General features: G+C 41.9%; 1 long non-coding RNA gene across 1 annotated transcript; it reads left to right on the top strand.

Moving 5' to 3' along the window:
- The first annotated feature begins 3,739 nt into the window (after positions 1-3,739).
- Positions 3,740-4,687, top strand: LOC311327929. Its single transcript, XR_014631149.1, has 3 exons — positions 3,740-3,859; positions 4,201-4,353; positions 4,592-4,687. It is a non-coding gene; the product is annotated as an uncharacterized lncRNA (long non-coding RNA).
- Positions 4,688-9,348: the final 4,661 nt, after the last annotated feature.

Raw genomic sequence — 9,348 nt, 5'->3', positions numbered from 1 at the left:
GGCAGTCATGTTGATTTGGTAGATTAATTATAAAAAGGGCTCCATGTAACAGCTTGTGTTTATCAGCCAGTCAATTTGAAGAGTCAGGACATTTTCTGATTTCTGGACGGAGCATTTTGGGGTCGTTTCCTGTGGAGTCACATTGATTGTTTATGGGGACACATTGCAACAAACTCCCACAATCCAACACAGACAAAGGAAGGCCTACTGTTGCAGGGGTGGTCTCCATGATTCTCCTATGCACAAAATATAATTAATATACTCATACAGTGCTTGAACGCTTGGATTCCTTAATAGTGTGGGAGGTAGTGCTGTCACTCAACTAGCTAACGAAGCTAGCTATCTACACTGCTACTAAGCTGGAAGTGCATAAACAGTTGGGTTGATGCTAGAATGGATGGTCCAGAGGGACAGGGGGAGGGGACTCCGCTACACCTCATCAACCCAGCAAACACGCAACGTCAGGGAGACGTTCAAATCATGTCTTAATAACGTCCGTCGGTCCAGAACCCCATTTGTACGTCTGCTGGACCCCTCAATATTCACACGTCTGGCTCGGACCCCTCTAAGATGTCTGTGGACGTGCAGAACAGGTTCAATATCTGAACGTCTAAAAAAAACGTTCATTCTGGCTCCTAATTGGATGTCTTTGGACGTCCGAAAAAGACAAAAAATACATCTAAAAGACGTCTTTTAGACGTGTCTTTGCTCAGTCAGTGTGAGACTCAGGAGAGACTCTATTAAAGAGAGAGACCCAAAGGCTTACCAAGTTTAGAGAGAGACCAACAGGAGAGACTAGGCTATTAGAGAGAGAGACCCACAGGAGAGACTAAGCTATTCGAGAGAGAGAGAGAGAGAGAGAGAGAGAGAGAGAGAGAGAGAGAGAGAGACTAGGCTAAGAGAGAGACCGGCAGGAGAGAGACTAGGCTGAGAGAGAGAAAGAGAGAGAGAGACTAGTCTGAGAGAGACGCACAGGTTGCCACAGGGGTTATCGGGAAAGAGCTAGTTTCCAGACACCCAGATTACCAGTACATTTACCACATCTGTTAGAACAAGGGTTCTAAATGGTGTCTAAGGTCGTTTGTGTGGGAGAAGAACCCTCTTTAAAAATACTTTAAGAGCCTTTTTGGTTCAAACACTATTGGTGAAATGGTTCTTGCTGGAATAAAACTGTTTTCTAAGAGGGTTCTTCCACAGGGACAGAGAACCCTTTATGGTTCTAGGTAGCATAATACTTTTCTAACAGTATTTTGTAATCTCCTAAAACCTATGGGTCTACTTGCGCCTCTGTAACAGCTGTGGTAGCAAACAGAGCTGACACAGAGCTAGCAGAGCTAACACAGAGCTAGCAGAGCTAACACAGAGCTAGCCAGCTGGGGCCGCATGGAGCTGCTTCACACAGATCAGGGCTTCAATCAAATCAAATCACATTTTTATTCGTAAAGCCCATTTTGACGCGGGACCCATAGATATGATCACCATGCAGAGACCCAACCATAACCTGAAAACAAAAGCACAAGTCAATCTGTGTCTAGAAAAGGAGCCGCATGAACATGAGATGACAACTCAGGTTATAAAAACCACTCACTCATCACCAGTCGGTACAGTATGCTCCTCATTTAGAGGGGTTCATATCTGTGTACAAGTGTATTTTTATTGTCATATATTTGTATTATTTGACGATTGGGGACCAATAGGAATGGTGCTGCAAGTAAAGCTTTGGAAGGATTTGAGCTTTTATTAAATAAACCTCTGTCAACATTGGACTATTCCAGAATAAGCCATTGCCTTAAAATACTGTATACTTGAACAATGAGAACAACACACGTTTGTATTGTGATTACCTTGCGTCTATGATGAATGTCAACAGACACTACAATGTATGACATAGTGAATATACAGTGTTCCATGTCAAATCATCCCACATAACCCCATTCACCTTGACAACTACCGTATAATATTAACGACACCAGCTTTCAGTTAGGAATTTACATTATTTCGCATTAAATCCACTTACATTTCAAATCCCTAGTTTTTGTAGAGAAAATGTTTGCACTGTATATTTGAGAGAACGATGACAGCTTTATAATTTTGTCGTTGTAGTTGGAAATGTATACAATTTTTGTTTTTGATAAATCATTGGTAATAAAGCAGTGTTATAAAGGGTATATAAAGGTGTGATATTGGTCTTTTATGGTGTTATGACAAGGTTGATTTTGGTACACACTCCAGACCACCTCCAGCTCCCTCGGTACATATGTTCCAATTTTGTACCAGTTTGTGACTCTTACAACCTCAGATCCAGTGCCTGGATACGGATCCAGGTACCTGCTGTGCGGACTGAGGCTGGAAAAAGGAGCCTTTTTTATTCTGGTCCTTGGTCTTGGAATGACCTTCAGTCAAGCCTCAAACTGATGGCACGTATTCCTTTAGCCAGCTTTAAACTGAAACTATCAGAAGTCCTTACCACCAGCTGCTCATGTAGTAATATACCTTAATTTCCCACGTGCGCTATGCCTTTTGTATATTTAGTTGTTTTGTTCTCTGTATTGTATATGTCCTTGTGTCTTTCTATGTGAAACTTTGCTGCCTTCTTGGCCAGGTCAGTATTGTAAAAGAGATTTTATCTCAATGCTTTTATCTGGTTAAATAAATAAAAATAAAGACCAGTGGGTGGCGGTAATGCACTTATATGTTGCCAACCGACCAATAAATAACCCCAAAGAAGAAGAAGAAACAACCAATCACAACAGACTGGAACACAATTCAAATTTTAACTCAGATCTGCTGAACTGGGTTGGATTTTATAGTGCTACTATCTAGACCATCTAGTATTGATTTGTTGATTGTTATTATTGTTATTTGTTTGAGCATTAGCGTATTCTCAGGATGTCAAGGAAGAGCCGGAGGAGGTGAGTTGTTGTTAGACACATTAGCACACTGTGACAAAGTTAGCTGCTAGACCAGGGGTGGCCAACCCGCGGCTCGCGAGCCGCATGCGGCTCTTTGCCCGTCAATGTGCGGCTCCTCCATCCATTCCCAAAAAAAGTTGGCTTGCGGCTCTTCCATCCTTTCATTAAAAATTAAATTCATTCATTCCATAAAAACGTTTCTCTCTCTCTAGTTTCGCTGTGCATTTCTTCCCGCCCATTTTAGTTTATTGCAGATTTGTCATAAAATCGATTCGTTTCGCTAGTGAGGAAGTCGCGTGAGAACCACTTCAAACCAATCATATAGGTAGCAAATCACCTTGGTAACAAAATGATTAGGTGCGTTTACATGGACAGTTTGAATCGGTTTCAAATAGGTTTGGAAGGCCAAACCGATTGAAAATATGTCATATAAACACCTCAATCCGACTGAAATGCCCCAACCCGATTGAAATCCCAATCGCTTTTCAAGGAGGTAGTTTAAACCTTTTCGAAACCGTTTGGTCCGTCATGTATACTACCTTGAAACGGATTGATGCTGCGTTCTGCGTTCATTTTGCGCATGTTCAAGACTTGACTAATCAAGAATTGCATACTACCTGCTACATGCTATATAGTAGGCACTATATAGTATGCATACTGCATACTATATAGTACCTACTGTTCCACAAAACGCGGGTAGTATGCGAGAAAATACAGCATGCTACTCGAGTCATCCAGCGGAAGTGACGGGATACGATACTGTTTACTCCCGCGAAGCTGTGGTACAATTATCCGGTGTTTTCTGTGATCATTTTGTGTATTATCCACAAAAATGTAGCCTTTTCCTGGCATGGGATGTGCGGCTGCTGCTGCCGCCAGGAGAAGACGTATTCGCGCTGCAAGGAGAAGAGCCGTCATGAGATCTTCTCGACATGCTTGTAGTTGAGGTAAATATTGAACGTTAGCTTGCTAGCTACGCTAGTTAGCTAGGTTAGTTGATAGCCCCGCATGTGCTGGCTTGGGGCTAGCTATACTGTTACATTTGTACCAGGGATGTTATACTAATAGATTCTGAGAGGCAGGTAAGCAAAACAATAAAACTCAACTCATTTTAAAGAGGTGGGTAAACTGAGTTTACCTGGGTTTACTCATCACTACAAGCCTGCTTTGTAATGTTACATTTTAGCTCTACAGATAATGACATCTATCTATTATCATATTGTAAAGACAAGTATATGCCATACGCACAAATGAGTTAAAGTTTGCCCTAATAATATTCCCCCTATAGGCTCACATGGAAGACAGTCCTCACCAAGTCAACGTCCACGTCCCTGCTGAGGACCTATTTTGACGGCGCGGACACAAGGAGGGACTTCAGATTGTCAAAATCGACACAGAGGAACCTTGGTGATGGTCAGGAGGATGGGGCAAGACCATGGAGGTGCTAATAATAGCAATAACAATAATAATAATTCATTGCATTTAGAGCTTTTCTCAGTACTCACCCTTTACAATGGTCTTGTCATTCACAGACAGGTGCTAGTCTTTGGAGGTAACATTACATCAGTAATTTAGCAGACACTTTTGTCCAGCATTACCTTAGTCATTTATTTAGCAGACACTTTTGTGTGTCTGCTAAGCGACTTACAGTAGGCCTAATTGCATTTAACCATTTAAAGGTTGAAGACCTTGATGGTGGCCATGGTCCTGCAGCTGCAGATCATCCCAACCCTGGAGATGGCCTCAGAAAGTGTCTCGCAGCGGCAGCATCAGCACCAGCACAAGCTGCCTGGATCGCAGCTCTTGGTGAGCACGACTACCCCCATCCTGCCATAAGTAGTCAGTCTATCAGTTCATGAGTGTGTTTGCCTTGTTCCTTATAGACAGCCTTGAGGCTTTAAACACCGATCAGTTGGTTATAGGCAGCCTTGAGGCATTTGTTTAAATGTATTTGTATTTAAATGTATGTGTAACACTGTACATAGTAATCAGTTTAAGTATTTTGGGGGGAGACAACAGATCAGCGTTCTCCTGTCAGTACCTTTTGCAAGGAAAGCTAATGATCTGACCAAATATAAACAAGTCAAAAGTATATTTGAAGACCATTGTGTAATAAAAATATCCAAGAAATGTTTATGGTTGTGTTTCTTCCATTATACATGTAAAGGTTACTTCTTGATGTATTAACATTTCAACAAAGTGTAATATCTACACATCAGACACATTGTCTTGATATGTCTACAGGTCATGTACAGTAACTTGGAAGGTCTTAACACAACACGCAGAGCGCTTTGGACATGTAACTCCCTTATCAAGTAGTAGTCGTTAGTCAGACACATTAAACAGTGATGCTTTCATAACCGTCTCTGAATAATTCCAATGAAGCATTATGAACCAACATGTGTTCCGTCTTTCATGCCTAATTGCAAACTACAATGTCCATTAGGAATGTTCTTTTACTCTAATGACTGGTTTTAGGTATAGTGACATTTGTTCTTTGACTGGGAATACATTACAAGGAATGACACACAAACACCAATTTAATTCAAGAAAATACATTTAATAAAAAATAACGAAAACAATAATGGAACAAGATACGTTTTTTTTGACTGAGGCTTCTAGAAGCCACTCCACTCAGCCTTCATCTCTGCCTTCTCTCTCCCCCATTCTACATCAGCCGGTCAGACGGCCAACTCTTCCCTGTTTACGGGGAAGAGAAACACCACGCTGAAAGGCTTGGAGTAAGTTAACTAATGTATGCATTGTTGTTTAGAAGCAATCCAGCGGTCTGTTTACTTTGGATATTGATTTATGTAGGACCTACATCTTAGAAGCTGGGCTGCAGGGGACGACGGAGACAGCCTGGATAAAGCACACAGAGAACCTTGTAGCCATGTACAAGGTGATTTTGATCTACAGGCTACATGATAGCAAAGATATTGATAGGGACTCACAGTTTGTATGACACTAGAAAACTGTTATCTAACCTCATAGGACCTAAAGAGCCCCAGAACTGGGGTCAGCACAGAGGGAGGGGAGGCCACAGCCGCTTCGTGGAAGTGGTACGGGGTCTTGGAAGAGGCGATGGGGGCCACCCATGCGGCTGTCCTCCAGAGGATCATCGTCCCTGGTGTGGTCGTTGGTCCCTGAAATACATCCAGAAGTATTATGGGACAATGAATACTAATATATTAATATATGATATATGAACAGTTGAACTCGTTTAAATCATGGAATGAACAGACAATTGTTTAAACAACAACGACATTTCTTATACATTTTTTAAGCAATCATGGTCATATTACATTAATGTCATAGCTTAAATGTTATTATAGCTAGAATCAAGACAAACAGAGTAAATGTTACTCTGTTTGTCTTGATTCTAGCTATAATAACATTTAAGCTATGACATTAATACGTTTTGAGCAAGAGCCGTCTGAACACCTGTAACGTTAGTAGCCTATTAACGTTAGCTGGGCTAGCTAGCTAACGTAACGTCCACCACAGAGATCAATGCAAGCAGCTAGCTATCATGACGTTCTTTTTCGAAATGTCATTTCTACCCCACCTATATACACAAAACTGCATTTGTAGCTCTGTGTCGTTATAACTAAGATATCTGTCCGGAAAAATAATTTTTCCATCGACAAATTAAGTCAATACTTACATTTGAAAACTCCCGCTGCGGTCCCGGAGATCTCTTCGTTCGCCATCTTTTTTTATTTTTCTCACAGCCCAGTGACGTATCACGTCTCGACTTCTGGAACAGTATGCTCTGGACTATGCTACATTTACGCCCATTTTTTCGCCGATTTCGCCTACTATATAGTACCTACTATATAGTAGGCGAAATACAGTATGCACAGTTTTGATGCAGCATGCTGCATCTCGCCTACTATATAGCAAGTAGTATGCAATTCGGACACGGCCATTGTGTTGACAAGGAAGCAAGCTCAGCTCACTCATTCTATTAATACAGCCATGCTCACGAGTCACGACGAGAGAACTTTTTTTTTTTTGCTGTCTTCACGTCCTCTCTCCCTCGCTCGCCCACACACACACCACACGCGCTGGGATCCCTCTCGCAACAACCAATCATGTTGTCAGAAACGGCTAGTTTACCTAGATACTGGTGACGTTAGGTTAAGTTTTAATTAAGCCATGTAGGCTATATTTTTTCCGTTATTCTTTAGGTTTACAGACCAACGTTGTTTAAAAGAAAAAAGCTAATGTACAGCAACAAAAAAACAAGTTTGTAAATAAGTCTATAGTTTGATTGTTTGTTCCATGCCCATCATCATCACATGGCTGATGTAGGCTACTACCCTACTAACACAGTACGTAAAACTGACGGGACACATTGGTGTAATTGTGGTAACTTTGCGACGTCACCAGCAGCGGACCTAGCTGACACCTAGCTGACACTTGCCTTTTCAGTCGCAAAATAACCAAAATAGCCGTCCTCAAGTACACTGTAAGGGAACGTAGCCGCCACTGCTGCTTAAATCCGTAACTACGATGTAATTAAATAACGTGACAATGTGGTTAGATCACAGTCCCAATCTGACTTTATTGGAAATGTGTCACAGTGGGTCAGAACATTTGTAAATTACTTAGGTTTTAAAATACATTTTGAAGTCATACAGTTACAGAATTGTAATAATGAGGAGAAATCCTGCATGTCTGTTTTGTGTGTAATTTCTCATTTACAGTAAATATTAACACTAAAGATTTGCAGTCTAGGCCTAATAAAAATAATGATAAAAATATGCCTATGAATAAACTCCTAATTTTGCAACCTAAATGTGAGCAATGAACGCTGAGCAGTGAACGTAGAATGCAAAGCATTGGGCTACTTTAGGTGACACTAGACAAACAAGTTACACACTCTGTGCCAGTAGGTGGCGGTATGCACATCCGCCACTAAACCCAGCGAAGAAGACACACTTGGAAACTTCCGCTCCGTTTGATACAGAAATTATTGAGAAAGACCAACACTCCCGTCTTTGTGTCGACAACACAGATCCTGTAAGTATCTCAATTTCAATGTATACATACATACTATGTATTTTGGTATCGTCCCAGTAAAACACCAACGTTATGTGCAAGCTACCCTATTGTAATGATTATCTATATGCAGATGCTCTTTCCAATGTTGGCTAACTAGCTAGCCAGCTAACGTGATTAGCCTTTTTCTGTACATGGCTAGCTAAGTAGCCTACGTAAAATTACTCTCGCAATTATTGTTAAAACGTTCGCTTTTGTGTAATTGTAGCTTAAATTATAATGTTGGCTTGGCAACGTGAGAATATTTCAGTTGTGTACACTATAACTTTTATGAAGTGTTGTTGTGGGCCATTGTTTCCTAATAACAGGCTCGCGCGAGCTCCTGCACGTTCGTACTGTTTCATCGCTTGGAATAAAATGCGATAATTAGCTTACTCATTGATTTCGCATTAACCCACGACACCGTTAGTATGTGTTTGTTTTTAGGCATTCATTTTTCCGATTTTAACGTTAACAGAACACTAGAAGCCCCAACAACGGAGCTAGGCTAGCTAGCAGGATTTGTTATAGCAGCCATCTTGGCTTTTGGCACGTGGTCCTGTGGAGTGTGCATGTCAGCCAACGAGAGGGTCACCCACCCACTTTCTCTCTCTCTCCCCCTCTCTCCCCTCCCATGCTCTCAGTTGCCAACCTCCCAGTTCTTGTTTGAACTGAGCAAGAAGCAGGTGAGCGGGGCAGGAAGAGGCGCTAAGACGGGGACAGGCGTGGCCAGGGGCAGTCCTGGGACAGCACCACAGGCTCTGTGAGTCTTGTTCAGTTGAATGCCCTCATGAGTATTAACAGAAGAGCACCATATACATATGCACACATACACTCTAACATGTCGCTCTCTCCTCAGCTCAGCCCAATGGTCTCTGATGGTTCTGTCTGGCCAGCCCTTAGGTGGAGAAACACCTGATCATCAATATAGGCAGGCACACGTAAGTACAAATGCACATACGTTTCCAAAGACGGGATAAACAAATGGGAATATTGATATTGAGTTAGCGGTAGACATGTGAGATTCATAAGACGCATCACTGACGCCAGTGACGCCACAATATCAGGGAAATTGAGCAATTGCTTCCCTGTAGTGCAAACTTGCAAGATTCGCTCAGTTATTAACCCTTCTTGCCTTTTTTGTTGTTGGTTTTCTCTCTCCTCCTTCCTCTCTGTGCAGTTCTCCTGTGTGCTGAGCCGCTATCCCATGTATTGCCACTGCTGACAGGGTAGAGCTCAGCCCCATGCAGAAGTGAGTGATGAGGAGAGGTAAGATCATTTTCCCGTTTTTTTCCCCTCCAGTTTTAGGAACCGTCTCAAGAATGTGTTCCCCACTTTTATGCCTTTAAATCAGGGTTGGAGTATTCCAGGTGTGTGGCCATGGCCATGA

Source organism: Borostomias antarcticus, assembly GCF_949987555.1.
Source record: "Borostomias antarcticus genome assembly, chromosome: 35".
In the NCBI taxonomy this organism is placed as follows: Eukaryota; Metazoa; Chordata; class Actinopteri; order Stomiiformes; family Stomiidae; genus Borostomias; species Borostomias antarcticus.
The sequence above is the reverse complement of the archived record's forward strand: the minus strand, read 5'-3'. Positions and strand labels throughout refer to the sequence as shown.